Genomic DNA, 23463 nt, shown 5'->3' with positions numbered 1-23463 from the left:
TGTATATATCATACTGTTTTTTTTTTTAATGCATAGACAAAAGCCTGAGGGGGTGAAAATGCACATATGTATTAATGTGATTTGAGGAGGTAAAATTACAGGTAATGTTAAAACTTACTTGGTAAAGTTTAATATTTTCCAGAAATACTATAAAGCACAGTTTTTTTATGTAATCAGAATGAACAAAAATGTTGTAGTTTTGCGATTATAACTGACCTCTAACAGTTGTCCTGTTCTGTGCCTCAAGGGCACTGGTAGTCAGCCCCTGTGTTAACACAAGGGCTCCTTAAGTCAGCATGGAACAGTCTGTAAGACCACGAGGTGAGGAGAAAACAGGCAGCTGGCTGTCCCCGTAGAGTCCAGTGGGTCCATGCTGCTCTGGGGCCCTAAGAGTCCTTTGATGGCCACTGGCTGACACAAACAAAAGCGAGTCTTCTGATTTGGGTTATGGTTTATTGGTATTTGTGCATGACCAATACATATTCCTGAAGATTTCATTTTTAGGTAAGTTATGTAAAACAGGTTACCTTCTACATAAATTATTAAAGATTATTACAATTTGATAGTTACCAAGAAAAGGGGATTATGTCACGTTTCCACACATTTTCCAGCCTTTCAAATCCAAGTATGGTGCCTCAGCCCTCACTCATCTTAGACGTTCTTTGCTGGAGCTTCTGCTTGTCGCCCATCCCTTCTTGTTTGGCTCAGTGGCTCCTGATTCCCCACTGTTTACCCCTGGCATCCTTGTCATCACCTGCGAGCTGAAGACTTCTCTCACCAGTGCCCTCCTAAATCCCCAGGGATTGCGAAGCAACGCAGCTGGCCTAACAGAATTGACTGAAGATCGGAGGTTGGCATGGGGCCTTTGCATGCTGGAAAGGAAAAAGGCAGAAAGCAGTGGGGTCTCAGCATATGACCATCACAGATACTGCCTCTCTTCCGGCCCATGTGGGCCTTTTTGCAAATCCCTGGCCTCTGCTTCCTACAAACCAGCGCCTCTTCTCCCATCTTTGCCTCTCACTGAGTCCCCACTCCTTGGTCCCCCATGCTACTTCTTACCCAGTGGAGGAAACCCCAGGAACCCACAGCACAACAAATGTGCCTCCCTGTCCAAGGAAGGTAGCTTTTTTCCATAGAGAAATTTTAGCCTTGTTCTGTCCAAACCACTCCTACCTGGGTGAAGTGTAAGCCTAAAGTCTACTAAAGCGTTTTCCCATTAAAAAAGAAAAATTACTTCCAAGGAAAAATTCTGCAGTTACTACTTAAAGTAAGGAGCATCAACAGCAAAGAGTCTTTAAAACAGTAAGGCTCTCCCACTCCCCCTCTAGAGCCCACGTGTCCTCTCATTAAGTCCTTTATTAAAGTTGCTGACACAGTGGCTGTTTACCAACCAGGATGGAAACATTTTAGTATTTTTGTAACCAACAATGTTTCAGTATTTTAATAGCTGAGGGCTTACCTGCTACTTGTCAGCCCTGAACATAGAGATACAGAATTCTAGAATCCCTGAGTTGGGAGATATAAGCAGTCTCTAAAAAAATCTTCTGAATGATGCCTCTGGATGAGGAGCTCCTCAGAAGCGAAGACTGCCATGCCTCCCGCAGTGGCTGGCACCCTGCAGATGCTCTGTGACTGATGACCGGTTCAACAAGAGGATGAGCCAACACTCACTGCTGTTTCATTGATAGATTGGCACCCCCTGGTCTTTTCTGGTCAAGTGTTAGGTAGCCCATTTTCATGGAAAGCAGCTGGTGATTCTGTGGATCTCTCCTATCTTTGTGCAGGAAAATGTGACTTTTAGGAATTTTACTCTTTTGTTTTCTGATAACTGTTCAGAGCAAATGTCTGGATCTCTCTTTATATTCTATCACACATATCATGTTAGATATGTCGTATATGTGTTAACATGGGTCTATTATATACATTTCTGTTCTGATTTCTATCTTCTTTCAGGTAACTGTCTTTTCCTATCACAATGCCTTAGCCTCAAAATTTTCTACTATTCTTTAGGCTATAGTCGTAGCAGAAAAGAATCACTAGCTGGGATGGGGAGGCAGAAGGTACAGCAAAACCAAGAAGAGTGAAGCACAGACAGGAGGGGCACAGAAGCCTCAGTAGAACTGAGCTCTCCTTCCCTTGGCCTTCAGCTAAGACCAGTCCTCTCTTGTGGAATCATTTACATGGACCTTGAACACCAGAGCTCTGCAGACGGTGGGGCAACTACACATGCTCTGGGGACAGGGGACAGCTGGGACAGCCTGGAGTGATTGGTGCCCAAGCCTGTTGGAGAAAGTAGTTCTGCCACAGGCTCAAGCTTATAATGACAAGGTTCTCTAGGGACGCATACCAGCTGTGCTGTACTTCAAATTAGTGGAATCTAGCATGACCGGCAAGATGTTTATTTTGTGAAACTGCCTCTGCATCTCTTTTGGGGCTGAATTTGCTATATTCTCCATGTTTAGTATGACAATGATTACTGTTGCTGTTAATGATAATGAGAACAAAATGCAAAGTCTTTCACCAAAATTATGTCTACTTCTCATGGCACTACCACGATGTGGACACTACTATTTTCATCTTACAGATGCTGATCACACAGAAAATAGGAGAGCCAGGCAATGAATAGATATAAAATATATACCCCTTCCTCTCTACATGGATTCGTGCCAAGTAACACAAGAGGCCTGCTTGCTCTTGACCAAAGGGCAAGGGCGAAGCTGTAGGCTCACACTCTTCCCTCCTCCCAAGAGATCGGGGAGGTTTCCAAGTTTCCAATTTCCTTCTGTTTTCAACAAAATAGGAACCTTACTATTATCTCATTCAAGCATAACAAAGAGAAGTAGGGCGGTGGTGGAAAGGCTCAAGAAAAGGTCCAGTTCTAATGCTGCCGAAATAAGAAGGATGGGAAAATTAGGGCTGCCCTCCGTACCTCCCACCCCGAACACGGGGCTACCTACATATTCAGCCTGCTGTGTAGGAATCACATGGTCTGGTTACATTATGGAAACAACTTCGTGGTTGCAAACAGTCACAACTGCCAGCTGGACTGAGCTTACTTGACCATCAGAGAAATGCCCACGTGAATACATACAGACACACATGTAGTTTATGTGTCCAGTCGGTCCTCATTATTCACAGAATCTGTATTTGTGAATCCACCTGTTTGCCCAGATTTATTTGTCCCCCTGCCCCCAGTCCATCTTTGGGGCACTTTGGCAGTCATTCATAGGTAGGCAGAGAGCAGTGAAAAACTGGAGTCCCTGATACAGTTGCACTTTCTTCCCCGCTGAGCTGAACAGGACAACATGCTGACTCCTTATTTCAGCTCTCATCCGGTCAACCAGTGTCCTTTTCATGGTCTATTTAGTGCCTCCTTATGTGTTTTTTGTTGATGAATTTGCTGTTTCTAATGACCTCCAAGTATCTGAAGTGCTGTCTAGTGTGCCCGAGCGTGTGTGGGATGATGACGTGCCCTCCAGAGAAAATCCATGTGTCAGGTAAGCTTCATTCAGGTGTGAGTTAATAGTGATGTTGGTCCTGAGTTCAATATTAATGAAGCAAGAATATATAGTAAATAAAATGTGTTTACACAGAATCACAGGAAAACAAGGTTATGCCCTGATCAGTTCAAGAAAGTATGCCCAGAGGCACCTAGAAACTTGCCCCTGTATGTCCCTAAGGAGGAAGGGGTCAGTATATGCCAGTCCAGCGTTCATGGTGACCTTATAGACCATAACTACTATGACTACCAAGAACCAACTGTATGCTTATGTAATGGTATGTATGTGCATGCGTGTGCGTGTGTGTGTGTGTGTGCACAGTGCCTTATCTGAATTCACTGAGACCCTAAAAACTTAACTCTGTAGTTTAGTGAGAAATGATACTTGGAGACAACTATTACTATACAATAAAGTATATTTTTCTTCATTAGGGCTTACTGGTCCTATAATTGATCTTTTGTTTTGCTAACACTTATTTTGATCAGCAATGATTCGATTGCGCCAGCATGATGATGTTGCTTAGCTGCTGCGAAGAGGGAGCGCCCATGGGCTATAACGGTTTGCGAGTGTTACTGCAAAAGCACTTACTTGGAATACGGACTGCATTCCGTGCAACGTTTTTACTCCAGAAATCTGTCCAAGAGTTTGTTATCTAGTTGATAAATGAACTTTTGGACATAATATTCTGTCCAAATCTCTTTGGCTGTGTCAACATCGACAGTATCCTTAACCAACAACAACTGACTGAGACCCTGTCAAAGACAAACCTGAGTCCTCCAGATCCACTCCCCTCCTGCTGCCATGAGGGAGTAAAGGTCAGTTTCATTTACCTTCCTGCCCCAGTGGCTTCCAGGAGCTTCCCAGCATCTCCCTGTTTTCCAGTTTCAATGCATCTTGAATTTAAAAAAGAAATCAAGTAAAAACAAACGGTACAAACCAACGTGCTTGGTTTCTTATTTGATCATCTCTCTAATTAAATTACAAAAGCCGCCAGTGTGGTGGAAAGAACCCTGGACTGGGAAACAGGGTATCATTGCCACTGATAATGTTAATTACCTATGTTGATTAGGAAAGTGACTCGATTAGGCCTGGATCTCCTTATCTGCAAAAGTGGAGATTGTAAAATCTTCCTTTTAGGTGAATAATGCTTCTATCTGGACCCCTCACTATAATGTTGGGATTTTCCAGATCATCATGACTTTAGAAAGATTTCTATGTGCTTTAGACCCTGAGAAATGCACAAACAAGCATAACACATCATATTCAATCTGATAACTGTCTCATTCAGTCTCAGTTGGCTAAAGATGTTAGTTGTCCTCCTCGTCATCCTCAGAGATCATAAGTATTGTTAATTTGTTAAATCATGCACTCAGTTAATATTATTGAGGCCCTACACTGCTGTAGGAACGTAGAAAACAAGATATGGTCCCCATTCTTAAGCTAAACCAAGATACATGGGTGCCCAGAGTTTGAGGACTCTGTGCTTTAAGGGGGTTAATAATTCAAGACCCTATCAAATTATATTCTTTTAAAATATGCCCAACATTTTAAGCAATGAGAGAAGTGTTTTTCTATTTAATTCAAATGTATAGAATTATGCATATTTTACCATATGAGAATTTGTCTGTGGCAATCTGAGTTAATTGGGTTCACATTTTTTAGTTATTCTAGAGATATTTTAGGGAGTGTAAACACAACCCCTCCTCTGCCCAAGCAGCTCACCCCTGCAATTCTGTCTGGAGATTGCAGGCTTTTCTTTTTCTTTTTGGTAATCAATTATCAAATAGATTAGAAAATGTTTATTAAGTTTAAAATTTTAAGTTTAAAACATTTATTAAAATATTTACAGGTAAACTTACTATGAAGCTATCGTTTCTTTTGTTTTGGGTATCTGAATATTTACTTTATCATTTTTTGTTATTTTTATAAGCTTTTCAACACTCTTTGTGAAATGAGATAAGGTAGAAATAAATGATTAGCTTAATTAACATTGGTGGCATTTCTATGTACTAATTTAGCTAATGTTGGCTAGTCTGTTTATATTTTACCCTGACTAAAGTTGTTTCTTTTTTGGAGAGGCAAAATCTTCCAAATAGATAACTGCTAAATAAAGAATTGCACATTCCTTTTATTAGATTTTATACTATCCCCTATATAAATCAGTGTCTGGCAAAGTAAATTGTATTTTTCCATTAGTTTACATTGTAAAGTCAAACCATTTTTATTTGTTTATAAATTTACCTTCAATTTTATTTTAAATCTTCCGTCTTTCCCCTTCATTTTTCAGCCCTTTGAAACACTGATACAAACACTTATTTCTGAGTTGAAGAATATTGTTGGCAAATCTTTTTGTAGAGTATTTTGGCAATAAACAATAATTTCTATTCGTAAGCCATCTGCTTAGTATATTTTCTTAACTTACAGTTTATTACATTGGGACATATCTACAAATATACATCTTTGATAAGTAATGTTTCCTGGGAATATTGAAATACAGAAGTTCAGATTTTACCATAGAAATACTTTAATTGCTAAGAATGCCAGCTGTGAGAGAACAAGAGCACATGTCCATCTAATCTTACTTCATGGAATCAAATTAATAAAAAATATAATATTAATATTCAGCATGTTATTTTTTCTTGTGAAAGAAACTAAATGAGTTTTGTATAGAAATGGCTTTTTTTTTTAAAGATTTTTATTTATTTATTTGATAGAGAGAGATCACAAGTAGGCAGAGAGGCAGGCAGAGAGAGAAGGGGAAGCAGGGTCCCCGCTGAGCAGAGAGCCCGATGTGGGGCTCGATCCCAGGACCCTGAGATCATGACCTGAGCTGAAGGCAGAGGCTTAAACCACTGAGCCACCCAGGCGCCCCTAGAAATGGCTTTTTAAAAAAGATTTTATTTATTTATTTGACAGACGGAGATCACAAGGAGTTGGAGAGTTAGGCAGAGAGAGAGAGGAGGAAGCAGGCTCCCCGCCAAGCAGAGAGCCCAATGCAGGGCTCAATCCCAGGACCCTGGGATCATGACCTGAGCCAAAGGCAGAGGCTTTAACCCACTGAGCCACCCAGGCACCCTAGAAATGGCTTTTTGATGTGTTGTTCTCATTTGATTTTGCTAATTAGGAAAATAAAAACCCACTATGACATTCACTATAAATCCCAAATCAACAATTCCTTCTAAAATTTATCCAGAAGGAAACTTAATGTTCTTTTCAAGTTTTTATCCCCCATAGAAACAAAATTATTTGTCTTCAGTATATTTCTAGAATTAGTCTAATGAAACAATTTTGCTGAACAGTTTAGCTGATTTTTTTTCCTGCTTCAGAGAGTCATTATTTTAAATGGAGTCCCTTAGTGTGTGTGATCTTATATTATCTTAAAACTCAATCATAATTAACTTGCCTCTCCCAACTTTATAGAAGGAGGAACGATACTTATAAGACCTTTGCCATTCAGTGTATTTCAAAGAAGAGAATTAGGGAAGATAAGGATGCCTGTTACCAGCTGTTTATCAACTAAGAATGTTTCTGTTCTTGGGATAGTTAGGGTGTGGTTGAAGTTTAAATGATTTGTTCACAGAAAGAATTTTTTAAACACATAAATTAATCTCTGACCTTTACTAGATTGAGTCAACAAGTACAAGAGAACTCCCAGGAAGTTTTTTGCTCTTCCTCAAGAATATCAGTGAATTTGGGGAGAAAATGCCATGTATACATGTGGATGTTTTTACTCGTTATTTAATGATAAGAAAGCAAAGAGATGTCATTGTATTTTGCCTTGAGTTCTATTATAACAGATGTGCTAAGAAACGTTAAATTTTGGTGAAAAAAAATGAGGGAGAATATTAAGTAGTCAAAACTATGATTTGTGACCGTCAACTGTACATCATGCTTAGCGTTTTATGAAAACCATGAGTTTATTCAATCATGATAGGGACGATGATGAGAATAGCTAACATTTGTCAAGCAGCCCTTATGTGCTTGGCATTGCTGGGCTCCTGAGGTACAACAGTGCACGTATGAGGCACGGTCCATGGACTTACAGAGGTGAAGGTGTAGACAGATCAACAGTTAGGGTATGAGGTGGTGATGGGGAAGGACAGGCTGTCGTGGAAGCACAGATTGTGTGGGGGGCCTAAGGAGAAGCTGGGGGTCACACAAGACTCTCTGGATGAACTGATATCAAAAAGTATGAGTTAGCCACAAAAAAAAAGGTCAAGAACAGTCTCAGAAGAAAACATGAAGCATGAAGAATGTCCAAAGGGTAGGATACACAAGATGTTTTCAAAGGACTGAGAACTTTTCAATATGGAGAAACTGAGAACACAAGCATGGAGATAATGAAACGTGAGCTTGGAAAGAAAGTTTGGGCTGCTCGTCAAAGCCATGCTTAAGGACGGGAAACAAACGTGGGATCAGAGAGTATAGTGTCATGATCCGACAAGTATGTTAGATGGATTATGCTGTTACTGTGCGGAAAAATGACGGGAGGGGGCAAGACCATTGACAACAAAGGAAATTAGTCAACTTGTAGTCGTGCAGGAGAAAAGGTGATGACAGCCTGACACCAGGGGAGGGACGTGGGAGTGGATGAAATGTGATTTGATTGACAAGGCATTTAGGGTGCAGATGTGGTCAGCCTCGGTGTTAGGGTGAGGGAGGTCGAGGAAGGAAGGTATTGCCAAGTATCAGCCATTGATTTCTGGGGGCGCAAGACTGGCATTTAATAAAATTGGGAACAGAGGAGGACGAGCTGATTTTGGGGTGAGGGAAAATAGAGCATTTAGTTCTGATGTGCAGAGTTTTAGCTGGCCATTGGATATTCAAGTGAATCCAGAACTTACATATGAGGAAATGAAACTTAAGGAGGTTAATAAGTCGTTTAGGATTGCACAGATAGGATTTTAGCCCTGGATGATCTGGCTCCAGATTCCCTGTATTAATCACTACAGAACTCTTCCAGAGATGTGGGCCTTGACAATCTGTGCTCTCTTTGCTCCTTATTTGAATCTATAGAATGGTGTCAGGATACTGTGTTCTAATTCAGCTCTGCCATTAACTGCTTGACTTTGGGCAAATCTTTAATCTTTTGGGGTCACTGTCTCTAAAAGGAAGTAGTTGAGATCAGGTCCGTATTTTTCAAAGGGGTTTTGTGAGTAAGAGAGGAAGGAGGTCAGGAAAAGAGAGGCATGAACATGTTTCCCTAGAAAAGGCTTATTACCTGGAAGGATTTCTCAAACCACAAACTCTAAACTGGGTTCTTCTCCCTCCCCCTTCTGATATTCTCCCTAGCAAGGGCATCCTTTACAGTTGAGGTTCACAGTCTTGTCTTGGGTCGTGTCCTTTAGATGTGCTCAGAGAAAAAAAACACTGATAACCCAGATGATCTCACATTCCTTCATACACTCAAAGACACTTCAAAATTCTGTCATTATAAATCACCTTCCTTAAATTATATAAGAGAGTAGTGTTTTTGCTTGTTTTCTTGCTATGTTTTCCTTCATTCAACGTGTACTTGCTGAATACTTACTATGGACCAGATCATGTTCTAGACACTTGAGATACAGCAGTGAATAGGGCAAAGTCCTATTCCTAGTGCACTCACATTCTGGTGGGAGAGACAGATAATAAACTAAAGATGAACAAAAATATCAGATGATGATAAGTGCTATGCAGAGAACTTCAGTAGGAGGGCTGGTGGTGATGCTCTCACAACAGTGTAAATGTGCTTAATGCCACTGAACTGTACATGTAAAAATGTTTAAAATGGTAAAGTTAATGTTATGCATATTTACCATAATTTTAAAAAATAATTTTTAAAAAATGTAAGGCAAGGTATAATGAAATGGTGTCTTTAAAATGCTAAAAGGAAAAAACTCAAAAAATAAACCAAGAAACCCCAAACCCCAGCAACCCATAACTAGACATTAGAATTCTATGTCCAGTGAAAATATTTTTCTAAAATGATGGTGTAGAGGAGAAAAACTTTTCCCTTCTTTCCATCTAGGTTTTGTGGCTGATCTGATAAATTGACATGAGACAGATTAACAGGAGAAAAACAAAAATTTAATTACATATATATATGAGAGCTCAAAGACATGGGACTCAAGAACAAGCCAGGCAATTGAGGCTGATACATCACGCTGAGCTAAGGAATGGGTTCGGGCCTGGGGCTTCAAAGGGGAGAAGGGTAATTCCTAGGAGGAAAAGAAGAGCAGGTGTCTAGTAATCAGATGTTTGCCCTCCTATACAGCTAGGTCATTCAGATTAAAATCTACCCCCAGCTGCCTTTTGGGGCAGCTTAAATTGTGAAATGGGGATATTGTCAAATAAATAAAAGTTGTTCCTTTCTCTTTTTTCCCTTTTTCTAGATCTCCACTTACAATTTTTATTAGAGTGGGGCTAAAGGGAAAGCTGCCAGATGAAAACCCAGGCCTACAAAAAAATAATAAAAAGCATTGGAAATGGTAAATATATGTATAAATATAAAATAGCGTATTTTAAGTCAATTCTTAAGTTATTTATGGTGGATAAAAAGGTATCTACTAAGAATTTAAAGCTAAATTATGCATAATTATACATTATAAATTATGCATAATGAAAACTGAACACCTTTGTTGTAAGATCAGAACTAGTTCAAGACTGACACAAGATTCTCACCAGTCCTACTTAGCAGCATAGTAGAAGTCCTAGTCAGTGTAATATATCAGTGCAATAATGCAAGGAAAAGAAATAAAACCTACATATACTGGAAAAGAAGTAAGAAAATTATTACTGCTTGCAGGCAACATGGTTTTCTACATAGTAAACTCAAAGAATGTATATTAAAAGAAATAACTCCTACAACTAATAAATGAGTTGAAAAAAGGCATAGGCTATAAGGTCAATATTTTAAAAATCAATCATATTTTAATATTCTAGCAACAATTGGAAGTCAAAATTTAAAAAAAAACCACTTATAATGGCTACAAAAAATGAAATAGGTAGAAATATAATAAAATATTTGTATAATCTCTGTGTTAAAGACTATAAAACACTGAAGAAAGAAATCAGAAAGGAATAAAGAAGAGATATTTTGTGTTTGTTTACGGGAAGACAAAATATTAAAAGGTTAATTCTCCCCAAATTGATATATGGATTTATCACAACCACAATAAAAAGTCCCAGCAGGACTCTTTTTAGTTATTGACCATATAACTATTTATATGAAGAGTTTTGCATGTAAAACTTTGTATGAAAATTCAAAGAAACTAAAATAGACAAAATGATTTTGTGAAAGAAAAACAAGATTGGAAGGCTCATGCTGCCTGATTTTAAAACTTACTATACTTTTGTTCTGTGAAAGACACTGTTAAGACAAGCTACAGATTGGGAGAAAATATCTGTAAATCATATATCTGACAAATCATAGCCACAATATATAAATTGCTTTCAAATTTCAATAATAAGAAAGCAAACCCTGAATAGATAGGCAAATGATTTGAACAGACACATCACCAAAGAAGACATATGGAGAGTAAATAAGCACATTAAAAAGGCTCAACATTGCTAGTCATTAGGGAAACCCAAATAAAAAACACAATGAGATACCCTTACATACCTTTTAAATGTTTTTATTTATTTTTCATTTCTTTCAAATGCTTATTATTTTTTATAATTAATTATTATTTTTTCTTACCCTAGCACATACCCTCCCCGATGTCCACCACCCAGCCACCCCATCCCTTGCACCCTCCACCCCTATAGCAATCCTCAGTTTGTTTCCTGAGATTAAGAGTCTCTTATGGTTTGTCCCTTTCTCTGGTTTTATCTTGTTTCATTTCCCCCTCCCTTCCCCCTATGATCTTCTGTCTTGTTTCTCAAATTCCTCATATCAGTGAGATCATAGGATAATTGTCTTTCTCCAATTGACTTATTTCACTTAGCACAATACCCTCTAGTTCCATCCACGTCATTGCAAATGGCAAGATTTTGGGATTTTTTTTGATGGCTTCATAGAATTCCATTGTATATGTATATATCACATCTTCTTTATCCACTCATCTGTTGATAGGCATCTAGGTTCTTTCCATAGTTTGGCTATTGTGGACATTGCTGCCATAAACATTTGGGTGCACACGCCCAAATTGTTTTCCAGAGTGGCTGCACCACCTTGCATTCCCACCAGCAGCGTAGGAGGGTTCCCCTTTCTCCACATCCTTGCTAACACCTATTGTTTCCTGACTGATTAATTTTAGCCATTCTGACTGGTATGAGGTGGTATCTCACTGTGGTTTCAATTTGTATTTCCCTGATGTCAAGTGAGGTTGAGCACTTTTTCATGTGTCTATTGGTAATTTGGATGTCTTCTTTGCAGAAATGTCTGTCCATGTCCTCTACCCGTTTCTTGATTGGATTATTTGTTCTTTGGGTGTTGAGTTTGATAAGTTCTTTATAGATTTTGGATACTAGCCCTTTATCTGATATGTCATTTGCAATATCTTCTCCCATTCTGTCAGTTGTCTTTGGTTTTGTTCAGTGTATCCTTTGCTCTGCAAAAGCTTTTGATCTTGAAGTCCCAATAGTTCATTTTTACCCTTGCTTCCCTTGCCTTTGGCAATGTTTCTAGGAAGAAGTTTCTGTGGCTGAGGTCAAAGAGGTTGCTGCCACTGTTCTCCTCCAGGATTTTGATGGATTCCTGTCTGACACTGAGGTCTTTCATCCATGTAAGTCTATTTTTGTGTGTGGTGTAAGGAAATGGTCCAGTTTCATTCTTCTGCTGCCCAATTTTTCCAACACCGTTTGTTGAATAGACTTTTTTCCATTGGACAAAAATTAGTCAAAGATTAGTTGACTATAGAGTTGAGCATCTATTTCTGGGCTCTCTATTGTGTTCCATTGATCTATGTATCTGTTTTTGTGCCAGTACCATACTGTCTTGATGATTACAGCTTTGTAGTAGAGCTTGAAGTCCGGAATTGTGAAGCCACCAGCTTTGGTTTTCTTTTTCAACATTCCTCTGATTATTCGGGGTCTTTTCTGATTCCATATAAATTTTAGGACTATTTGTTCCATTTCTTTGAAAAAAGTTGATGGTATTTTGATAGAGATTGCTTTAAACCTGTAGATTGGTCTAGGTAGCATAGACATTTTCACAATATTTGTTCTTCCAATCAATGATCATGGAATATTTTTCCATTTCTTTGTGTCTTCCTCAATTTCTTTCATGAATACTCTTTAGTTTTCTGAGTATAGGTTCTTTGCCTCTTTGGTTAGGTTTATTCCTTGGTATCTTATGGTTTTGGGTACAATTGTAAATGGGATTGACTACTTAATCTCTCTTTCTTCTGTCTTCCCTTTGATGTATAGAAATGCAACTGATTTCTGTGCATCAATTTTCTATCCTGATATTTTACTGAATTCCTGTATGAGTTCTAGCAGTTTTGGAGTGGAATATTTTTGGGTTTTCCACATATGGTATCATATCATCTTCAAAGAGTGAGAGTTTGACTTCTTCTTTGCTTATGTGGATGCATTTTATTTCTTTTTGTTGTCTGATTGCTGAGGCTAGGACTTCTAGTACTATATTGAATAGCAGTGGTGATAGTGGACAGCCCTGCCATGTTCCTGACCTTAGGGGAAAAGCTCTCAGTTTTTCTCCATTGAGAATGATATTTGCTGTGGGTTTTTCATATATGGCTTTGATGATATTGAGGAATGTGCTCTCTATCTGTACACTGTGAAGAGTTTTGATTAAGAAAGGATGCTGTACTTTGTCAAATGCTTTTTCAGCATCTGTTGAGAGGATCATATGGTTCTTGTTCTTTCTTTTATTAATGTATTGTATCACATTGATTGGCAGATGTTGAACCAACCTTGCAGCCCAGGAATAAATCCCACTTGGTCATGGTGAATAGTCCTTTTAATGTACTGTTGGATCCTCTTGGCTAGTATTTTGTGAGAATTTTTGCATCCATGTTCATCAAGGATACTGGTCTGTAATTCTTTTTTGGTGGGCTCTTTGTCTGGTTTTGGGATCAAGATAATGCTGGCCTCATAAAATGCATTTGGAAGTTTTCCTTCCATTTCTCTTTTTTGGAAGAGTTTCAGGAGAATAGGTATTAATTCTTCTTTAAATGTTTGATAGAATACCCCTGGGAAGCTATCTGGACCTGGGCTCTTGTTTGTTGGGAGATTTTTGATGACTGCTTCAATCTTCTTACTGGTTATGGGTCTATTCAGTTTTCTATTTCTTCCTGGTTCAGTTTTGGTAGTTTATATGTCTCTAGGAATGCATCCATTTCTACCAGATTGTCAAATGTGCTGGCATATAGTTGCTCATAATATGTACTTGTAAGTGTTTGTATTTTTTTGGTGTTAGTTGTGATTTCTCCTCTTTCATTCACAATTTAATTTGGTGTTGGTTGTGATTTTTCCTCTTTCATTCATGATTAATTAATTAATTGATTGATTGATTTCATTCATGATTTTTATCTCCTTTCTCTTTTCTTTTTAATAAGTCTGGCCAGGGGTTTATCAATCTTAATTCTTTCAAAGAACCAGCTCCTAGTTTCATTGATCTTTTCTACTATTCTTTTGCTTTCTATTTCATTGCTTTCTGCTCTGATCGTTATTATTTCTCTTCTCCTGCTGGGTTTAAGCTTTCTTTACTGTTCTTTCTCCAGTTCCTTCAGAGGTAGGGTTAGGTTGTGTATTTGAGACCTTTCTTGTTTCTTGAGAAAGGCTTATATTGCTATATACTTTCCTCTCAAGAGTGCCTTTGCTGTATGCCAAAGATTTTGAACATTTGCATCTTCATTTTCATTTGTTTCCATGAATTTTTAAAATTCTTTAATTTCCTGGTTGACCCATTCATTCTTTAATAGGATGATACTTAGCTTCCATGTATTTGAGTTCTTTCCAACTTTCCTCTTGTGGTTGAGTTCTACTTTCAAAGTGTTATGGTCTCAAAATACACAGGGAATGATCCCAATCTTTTGGTACCAGCCGAGACCTGATTTCTGACCCAGAATGTGATCTATTCTGGAGAATGTTCCATGTGCAGTAGGAAAGAATATGTATTCTGTTGCTTTGGGATGGAATGTTCTGAATATATCTGTGATGTCCGTCTGGTCCAGTGTGTCATTTAAGCCCTTTATTTCCTTGTTGGTCTTTTGCTTAGATGAACTGTCCATTTCATTGAGGGGGTGTTGAAGTCCCTTACTATTATTGTATTATTATCGATGTGTTTCTTTGATTTTGTTATTAATTTGTTTATCTAGTTGGCTGCTCCCATGTTAAGGGCATAGACATTTAAAATTGGTGTTTATCTTCTTGTTGGACAGACCCTTTAAGTATGTTATAGTGTCCTTCCTCATCTCTTATTATAATCTTTGGCTTAAAATCTAATTCATCTGATATAAGGATTACCACCTCAGCTTTCTTTCGATGTCCATTAGCATGATAAATTGTTTTTCACACCCTCACTTTAAATCTGGAGGTGTCTTTGGGTCTAAAATGAGTTTCTTGTAGATAGTATATCGATGGGTCTTTTTTTTTTTTTAAGATTTTATTTATTTATTTGACAGACAGAGATCACAGGTATGCAGAGAAGCAGGCAGAGAGAGAGGAGGAAGCAGACTCCCCGCTGAGCAGAGAGCTTGATGTGGGACTCGATCCCAGGATCCTGAAATCATAACCTGAGCCAAAGGCAGAGGCTTAACCCACCCCACTGAGCCACCCAGGTTCCCGGTCTTTTTTTTTTTTTAATCCATTTTGCTACCCTGTGTCTTAACTGGGGCTTTTAGTCCATTTATATTCAGGGTAATTTTTGAAAGATATGAATTCGGTGCCATTGTATTGCCTGTAACATGACTGTTACTGTATGTTTTCTCTGTTCCTTTCTGGTCTATGTTACTTTTAGGCTCTCTCTTTGTTTAGAAGACCCCCTCTAGGGGTCTTCTAAGCCTGTAGGGCTGGTTTGGTGTTTACAAATTCTTTTAGTTTTTATTGTCTTGGAAGCTTTTAATCTCTCCTTCTATTTTCAATGATAGCCTAGCTGTATATAGTATTCTTGGCTGCATATTTTTCTCGTTTAGTGCTCTGAATATATCATCCCAGTCCTTTCTGGCTTGCCAAGTATCTGTGGATAGGTCTGCTGCCAGTCTAATATTTCTACCATATTGTGTTACAGACCTCTTGTCCTGAGCTGCTTTCAGGATTTTCTCTTTCTCACTGAGACTTATAAATTTTACTAGTAGATGATGGGGTGTGGACCTATTTTTATTGATTTTGAGGGGGATTCTCTGTGCCTCCTGGATTTTGGTGCTTGTTCCCTTCCCCAAATTAGGGAAGTTCTCTGCTATAATTTGTTCCAATATACCGTCTGCTCCCTCTCTCTTTCTTCTGCTTCTGGGATCCCAAATATTCTAATATTGTTTCATCTTATGGTATCATTTATCTCTCAAATTATACCCTTGTGGTCCAGTAGTTGATTATCTCTCTTTTGCTCAGTTCTTTATTCTCTGTCATTTGGTCTTCTATATCATTAATTTTCTCTTCTGCTTCATTTTTCCTAGCAGTAAGAGTCTCCATTTTATACTGGACCTTGTTAATAGCTTTTTAAATTTCAACTTGGTTAGATTTTCGTTCTTTTATTTCTCCAGAAAGGGATTCTCTAGTATCTTTTATGCTTTTCTCAAGTCCAGCTATCATCTTTATAATTGTCATTCTGAACTCTAGATCTGACATCTTACTAATGTTTGTAATGATTAGACCCCAGCAGTTGGTACTGCCTCTTGTTCTTTTTTTGAGGTGAGTTTTTCTGCCATGTCATTTTGTTCAGTGAAGAATAGATGAATGAGAGAACAAAATGCTAAAGGGTAACAACGACCCCAGAAAAATATACACTGACCAAATCAGAAGAGACCCAAAACTGGAGGGAGAGGAAAGAAAAAAGAAATATGATTGCGCTGGTGAGTAGGACAGAGCCACACACTTGATTGACTTTGGTGTGTTAGAAGAAATTAGCTCCCAAAATTTGAAATAAATTAAAAAAATATATATATGTATTTATTTCCATCACTCATATAGCTATATGTCTATATATCATATAGCTATATGAGTGATGGAAATAAATATATATATATATTTTTTTAATTTATTTCAAATTTTGGGAGCTAATTTCTTCTAACACACCAAAGTCAATCAAGTGTGTGGCTCTGTCCTACTCACCAGCGCAATCATATAGCTATACTCATATAGCTATATGTCTATATATCATATAGCTATATGAGTGATGGAAATAAATACACTTCATAAATATAGATATATATGAAGTGTTTATATATATGAAGTGTTTACCCATGGGTAAACACAATGGAGGGATGGAAGATGACTCTAACCATGAAAATTAAAAAAGATTTTAAAAAAGGAATTGATTAAGATAAGCAATTGATTGAAAAAGAGAAAAAAAAAAAGAAGAGAATGTGATCAGGCTGGAGACTAGAATAATGCTGTACACTAGATTTAGCATATTTTTTGGTCTGTTAGAAGAAAATGTATCCCAAAACTTTAAAGAAAGAAAAACTTATATGTATATCAAAAACAAGTTTAAATAAAATGTGGGGGTAGAATATGACTGTAAAAATGAAAACTAATAAAGATATTTAAAAAGGTATTGATAAGGTAAAATAGTTAAATATGAAAGAGGGAACATTACAAAAAATAGAAAAAGAAAAAAATAACAAAAACTTTAAGAAATCAACTTTGAAAGACTAAAGAATTATGGGGAAAAAAAGCCATGCATTCTGGTATGCTGTGTCCCCCTAGCACTGGTTTTTTGCTGTTCTCATTGATCGGTAAACTTGGTCTTGGCTGGATGTTCTTGCTGATCTTCTGGGGGAGGGGTTTGTTGCACTGATCCTCAAATATCTTTGCCCTAGACGGAACTGCACTGCCTTTGCCAGGGGTCGGGCTAAGTAATCTGCTCAGGTTCGCTCTCTGGAGCTTTTGTTCCCTGAACGCTTTTCCATAGAGCTCTGGAGGACGGGAATAAAAATAGATGCCTCCCAGTCTTTGCCCAGAGATGCTGAGAGCTCAGGGCCCCACTGTTCAGTGCGCCCTCAGAGAAAAGCAGTCAATCCTCCCATCTCCCTGTTCTCAAGCTGCACTCCAAGCTCACCCAGCCTGTGACTGAGCATTTCTGTCTCTGGTGTATGGCCCCATTTAGAGTCTCCAAACCCAGCAGATCCCTGCTGCTCTGCTCTTCTGGCATATGAAGGTGGGTCTCCCCAGATCTGCCACTTGTGGGGTCCCTGTTCAACTAGCTGTGGTCCGACTGTGCCTCAGATCATGATTTAAGGTAACTTCAAGCTGAGAGCTCACTCCTCAGCTTTATGTCTGCCCCTGACTTCCCTGCTCGGATACCTGGGGGCTCTCCCACCCTCAGACACTCCTGGTCTTTCTGTGACCCCAAGGGACCCGAGACCACACTGTCTCAGCAAGGACTCCACCCCTACTCAACCTCTGGAGCGATGTCCCTCAGTGGAGCTGACTTCTTAAAGTTCTGATTTGGTGCTCCACTGCTCTACTGCTTGCCAGGAGCCGACCCCTCCCCTCCGTAGTCTATATTCCCGTCACTTTGGATTCACTTCTCCGCACGTCCTACCTTCCAGAAAGTGGTCACTTTTCTGTTGCTAGAATTGCTGCTCTGCTTCTCTTCAATCTCCTGTTGAGTTTATAGGTTTCAGAATGGTTTGATAACTATCTAGCTGAACTCCTAGGACAGGATGAAATTTAGGTCTCCTAGTCCTCTTAGGTCTCCTAAGTCCTCAAATCTTAAAATGTTTAATTAAAAAAAAAGAAACTAATGATTCCAAGTCCTGGTGAGGCTGTAGAACTCTCATACATTACTGATAGGAATGAAAATGGTATAGCTACTCTGGAAAACAACTTGTTAATTCTTTGTAAAGTCAAACATACACATACCATATAATGTAGTAATTATACTCTTATGTATTTACCTTAGAGACATGAAAACTTATGCTCAGTATTCAAATTTAAAACTATATTCAAATAATTGTGGCAGTGTGATTCATAATGACACAAAACAACCTAAATATATTTACTTTGGGTAAATGAATAAACAAACAGTTGTACATCCATTAAATGAAACACTACTGAGGAATAAAAAGGAAAGAACTACTGATACTTTCAACAACATGGATGCATTATGCCAATCAAATATATTATGCTGAGTGAAAGAAGCAAGGCTCAAAAAGTGTTGTATGAAATTCTGAAAGGAACAACAGTGTAAGGATAGAAACAAGATTTAAGGGTAGGGAAGTTTTTGATTACAAAGTTTCCACAGGGGGGAATTTTTTGGAGTGAAGGAACTGTATCCTGACTGTGATGGTTGTTATAGCATGCTATAATTTCTTAAAACGTATAGAACTGTGCAGCAAAAGAGGGGGATTTTTACCTTGTGTAAATTTAAAAATGATTTTTTAAAATAATGGGAAAAGAAACAAAATGGAATTGATTCTGAAAATACTTTTAAATAATTTTTTATGTAAAAAAAATCCTAAATAAAATTCCTAAATAAAAACCCAGAGAAATTTTTAAAAACAGGGTGAGGAATTTGTGGACAGTGTCTTTTAGGGGAACACTACTTCCAGTGACCACTAGAGGCAGCACAGAGACAACTAAAACCTCTCAGGCAATCCAGACTGTAAACCGCAAAAATAATCACAATCTCCACCCCGCCTTTGGAAAACCTGGAACTGCACAATTTGCAATTCTGGGTTCCTCCCTTTGTTTCACTCACTTCTGTTAGGGGGAAGGTAGGGTGGGCAGGACAGCGTGCCACACAAGCATTTGGAGCAGTTGCTTGAACCCTGGGGCATGGAGGGCCATGCCTGGTCTCAGGAACCCCTGAATGACAGCATGGAGCGCTATAGTCACTGTGGGCTGGTGGAGGGGGCACTTTCTGGGGGAGCATGTGCCTCTGCTCAAACTTCTAACCCTCTCACTGGTGCCCACAGATTGCAACCAGAACATGAGACGAGACAGAAAATCTAAGCATCACAAACGCGAACTTGCTTAGTGTGGCAGAATGCCTGAGGGAGCCGGGAGATGCTGAGAGAGGGAAGGAGAGACTAGAGAAAGGATGAGGAGAAAGGTGAGTGTCTGAGCAGAGGCCAACTCAGCCTCACCTCATTTTTCCCTTTTGCTTTAGTTTTTCTCCTCCTCTTTCCTCTCTTCCTCTCTCTTCTCACTCTCCACGGCCAGCCCTACATGTTCCCTCCTCTCTTGGACTTTTCTGTGTCCTTCAGTCCTCTCTCTTCCTGTCTCACAGCTGGCTGAGTAACACACACGTCCCGAATGTGGCAGAGAACAGACCAAAGGAGAGAAGGGTCCATTTCCTGTGGCTACCATAACAAATTATCACAAGTTGGTGGCTCATAGCAGCACAGATTTATTCTGCCATAGTTGGGGAGGCCAAAAGGCTGAACTCAAATTGTTGGCAGGGCTGCACTTCCTCTGGAGGCTCTAGGAGAGAACCCTCCCTGCCCCTTCTGGCTTCTGGGGGCTCCAGGTGTTCCTTGGGTTGTGGCTGCATCTGATCTCTGCCTCCCTCTTCCTGTGGCCCTCTCCTCCTTTCCCAATGTGCTCCTCCTCTGTGTCTCAAGGACACTATTGGATTTAGGGCCCACCTGGATAATCTAGGATGATCTCCTCTTAGGATTCTTAACTTATGAATCTGCAAGGACCCATTTTCCAAATAAGGTGTTATTCATAGATCCTGACAGTTAGGACATACCTTCCACAGGGACCACCATTCAGCCCACGATGGCTGAGATCCCGGTCATCCCGCCCTCCAGACAACATTCAGTTCTTCCGGTCTTGCTCATTCAGTAAGGCAAACACTTACTGGTGATGAATGATTACTTAGCCTTACGCTAGAGTAGAACAAATGAGAAGTAAATGCAATTCATGGGTCCTGTACTTAGGGAATTGATAGTCTAATTGGAGATTTGCAATAAATCCTAAAAAAAAAAATTCCTACAGAAAACCAACATAACTGAAGACTGTTAGAGAATACAATCATTCAATAATGTCATGTAAAAATGTAATTAAAAGGAAACTGGTTAGAGATCCTGGAATAGCATATCTCGTGATTAAAGAACAATTAAAGCAATACCATGATAGAAAAAAATGGACAAAGGAACAGAGAGTTCACATGAAAGTATACAAATTAAATATTCCAAAAGATACTAAGCCTATTCATAATAAGAGAAATGCAAATGAAATTACTTTGATATATATGTCATTTTTTACCTATTACGTAGGTAAAACCCAAAAGTTAGATAATGTTCTCTTGGCGAGGATATGGAGAAAGCGTCAGTTCATTCTTTGCTGGTGAAGTGTAAATTGATACCACCTTTATAGTTGCAGTTGGATGACATCTATAAAACTTGTCCATAAACATACTGTGGAATGCATATTCTTTGACCCAGCATGCCTACTTCCAGGATTTTATTTCACAGAAAAATTTATACAGGTACGAAATGATGTATGTTCAAATTATCCTATGTTGCATTGTCATAAAAAGCACAATATTAGAAATAACCCAGAGATTTTGCTATTAGAAATCTGGGGAAATGGCTGTCAATGAAGGGACAGAGCTCAGTCCTGAGGAAGTCCTCTTTGGGTGGGGAGTTCCCACAAGTCAAGTCCCCTCTTCAAGGCCCTTGTCCATCATTCCTCTCAAAGAGCAAGCAGCTTCCATCCCAGTGAGTGTTTCTCTGCAGCACCGCTCTCTTCCTGACCTCAGTTTCTGCAGTAGTCTCCAGCATTTCATGGAAAGTGTTACAAAACCCTGTGAGGTCCATGGCAAAGGAGAAGATGGAAGCACATGCCCCCATCTACCCAGCGGTGGTTCTGGGCAGGCTGACATAAATATGCAGGGCCTGGATTCATCACAGCCCATAAAGATATTCCCTTGGGATAAGACAAAACAAAACAACAAAAACCTGATAAATGTTCAACTTGTACCCTTTGGAGGAAATACAGGTGTCTCTATATGCACACACACATACACACCCATGCACACACAGTACACATACATTCATGTACATACTTATTCACTCCAAAGTTCAGCCCATGAAAAATCAATTTGTTAGGAAAAGCCCACATCAATAGATCTGTGTTTCCAGACTGAGTCCCTCTTTCCTGGAGTAGAAAAAACAAAGTATTTGAATTCAGAAGACTATTCTCTACTCTCTACAACTTACTACCCATAAAACCTCACATGATAACTTTCTTTGCGATTCCAGTTCTCTTAAAAAAACTGGGGACAAATGTGATACCTGCCAAATCAGTAAGCTTTTGCTGCCTTATGAAACAGGCCCAAATTTAGTAGCTTACAACACTGACAACTAATTTGTGCACAGTTCTACAGGTCACCACTTTGGACTGGGATCAGCTGGGTGGTTCTGGTATATTCTAGCTACCTCCTGCATTTGCAGTCAGTGACCAGGTTGCCAGTGGTTGTGTTGGTCTCAGGTGGCCTCAGAAGATAGCTTATTTCTGGTTCATGTTGTGTGTCTCCTTCAATTAGCTATGCCAGACTTGTTTCAAGTAGGTGGCAGATCCCAAGAAAGAGTCAAGCTCATGAGGCCCCTTGAGGCCTACTTTTGGACTGAATTGTGTTCCCCTAAATTCATATGTCGAGTCCCTAAATCCCCAGTGCAGCTACATTTGGAGATAGGAACTATAATGAAGCAATAAAGGTTAAATGAGGTCATTAAAGGAAGCCTGGTTACTCAGTTGGCTAAGCATTTGCTTTTGGCTCAGGTTATGATCCTGGGGTCCTGGGATTGAGTCCTCTGTCAGACTACCTGCTCACTGGGGAGTCTTCTTCTCCCTCTGCCTACTGTTCTCTCTCTCTCTCTGATAAATAAATATAAAAAATCTTTAAAAAAAATAAATAAGGTCATGAAGGAAGGTCTTAATCTGATTGGACTGTGCTCCTTCCAAGAAGAAACAAAGACACCAGAGGTCTTCCTCTCTTCACAGGACCACAGAGAGGACATATGGGACACAGTGTGAAGGTACCTATCTGCAAGCCAGGAAGTGAGATCATATCAGAAACCGACCTGATGGCACCTTGACCTTGGACTTCAGTTATCTCCAGAAGTGTGAGAAAATAAATTTCTGTTGTTTGAGCCACCCAGCTGACAGTATTTTGTTATGACAGCCTGAGCAGACCAGTACACTTGTAGTTGGTGGAATATCACTTCTACTGTATTCTGCTGCCAGAGTAAGACACTAGAGATGAGGCCAAAGGCAAAGGTTAGGAGATGGACTCCATATCCTGATGGGAGGCACTGCAAAGTCACATATCAAAGGGGTCTGGGTATAAGAATAATACTCTAACCCATCTGCCACACACCATTTTTGTATGGATCCCATGAATTTATGGATACGAAAGCACTTCCTCAGTGATATAGTGCTATATAAATGCTAACTATCCTCAGCATCTGGTCCTGCTTGGCAGCAGTTGCGACTGTTTCTTAACTACGAGGTGACGAGGTGATGTAGATGTGTCTGAGTAGTACATTTCTCCTGGGGAAGTCATTGCCTAATGAAGGAGTCCTGTAATTCTTATAACTAACCAGAGAAGTAGCCATGGTTTGGGAAAGCAAGACAGCATTTTCTAGCTTGAAAAGCCTGAAAATAAGTATTTGGATGAGTATCCCAATTAATGAGTTCAGGAACAGGAAGTTTGATGGCTGGATGAAGAGTAGAAAGGAAGGATGCAAATCAGATTGGCTTCAGTGAATTTAACCAGGCTCATCATCTCCCTGAGAGGCAAGGGCCAAAGAAGGCTGCTGAGTCAGGGAGGCAGGTGCACATGCAGACAGGCGCGTGATATAACGTCAGACTCTCTCCCTATCAACGGTTGCTCCTGAGAGACTGC

The 23463-nt window shown here is 39.3% G+C and overlaps 1 long non-coding RNA gene across 2 annotated transcripts; it reads left to right on the top strand.

The window, feature by feature from the left end:
- Window positions 1-203: 203 nt before the first annotated feature.
- LOC101679696 lies at window positions 204-22709 on the top strand. 2 transcript variants are annotated; one of them, XR_006601363.1, is made up of 5 exons: window positions 204-3497; window positions 3986-4315; window positions 9872-9967; window positions 19523-19659; window positions 22560-22709. It is a non-coding gene; the product is annotated as an uncharacterized LOC101679696 (long non-coding RNA). The 2 variants fall into 2 exon arrangements; XR_006601364.1 differs by lacking the exons at window positions 204-3497; window positions 3986-4315; window positions 9872-9967 and adding an exon at window positions 12146-12205.
- The last annotated feature ends 754 nt before the right edge of the window (window positions 22710-23463 follow it).

Source organism: Mustela putorius, unplaced genomic scaffold (assembly GCF_011764305.1).
Source record: "Mustela putorius furo isolate JIRA1106 unplaced genomic scaffold, ASM1176430v1.1 tig00003845_pilon_pilon_pilon, whole genome shotgun sequence".
NCBI classification, from domain to species: domain Eukaryota; kingdom Metazoa; phylum Chordata; class Mammalia; order Carnivora; family Mustelidae; genus Mustela; species Mustela putorius.
Note: the sequence above shows the minus strand (reverse complement) of the source record. Positions and strands in the feature narration are given on the sequence as shown.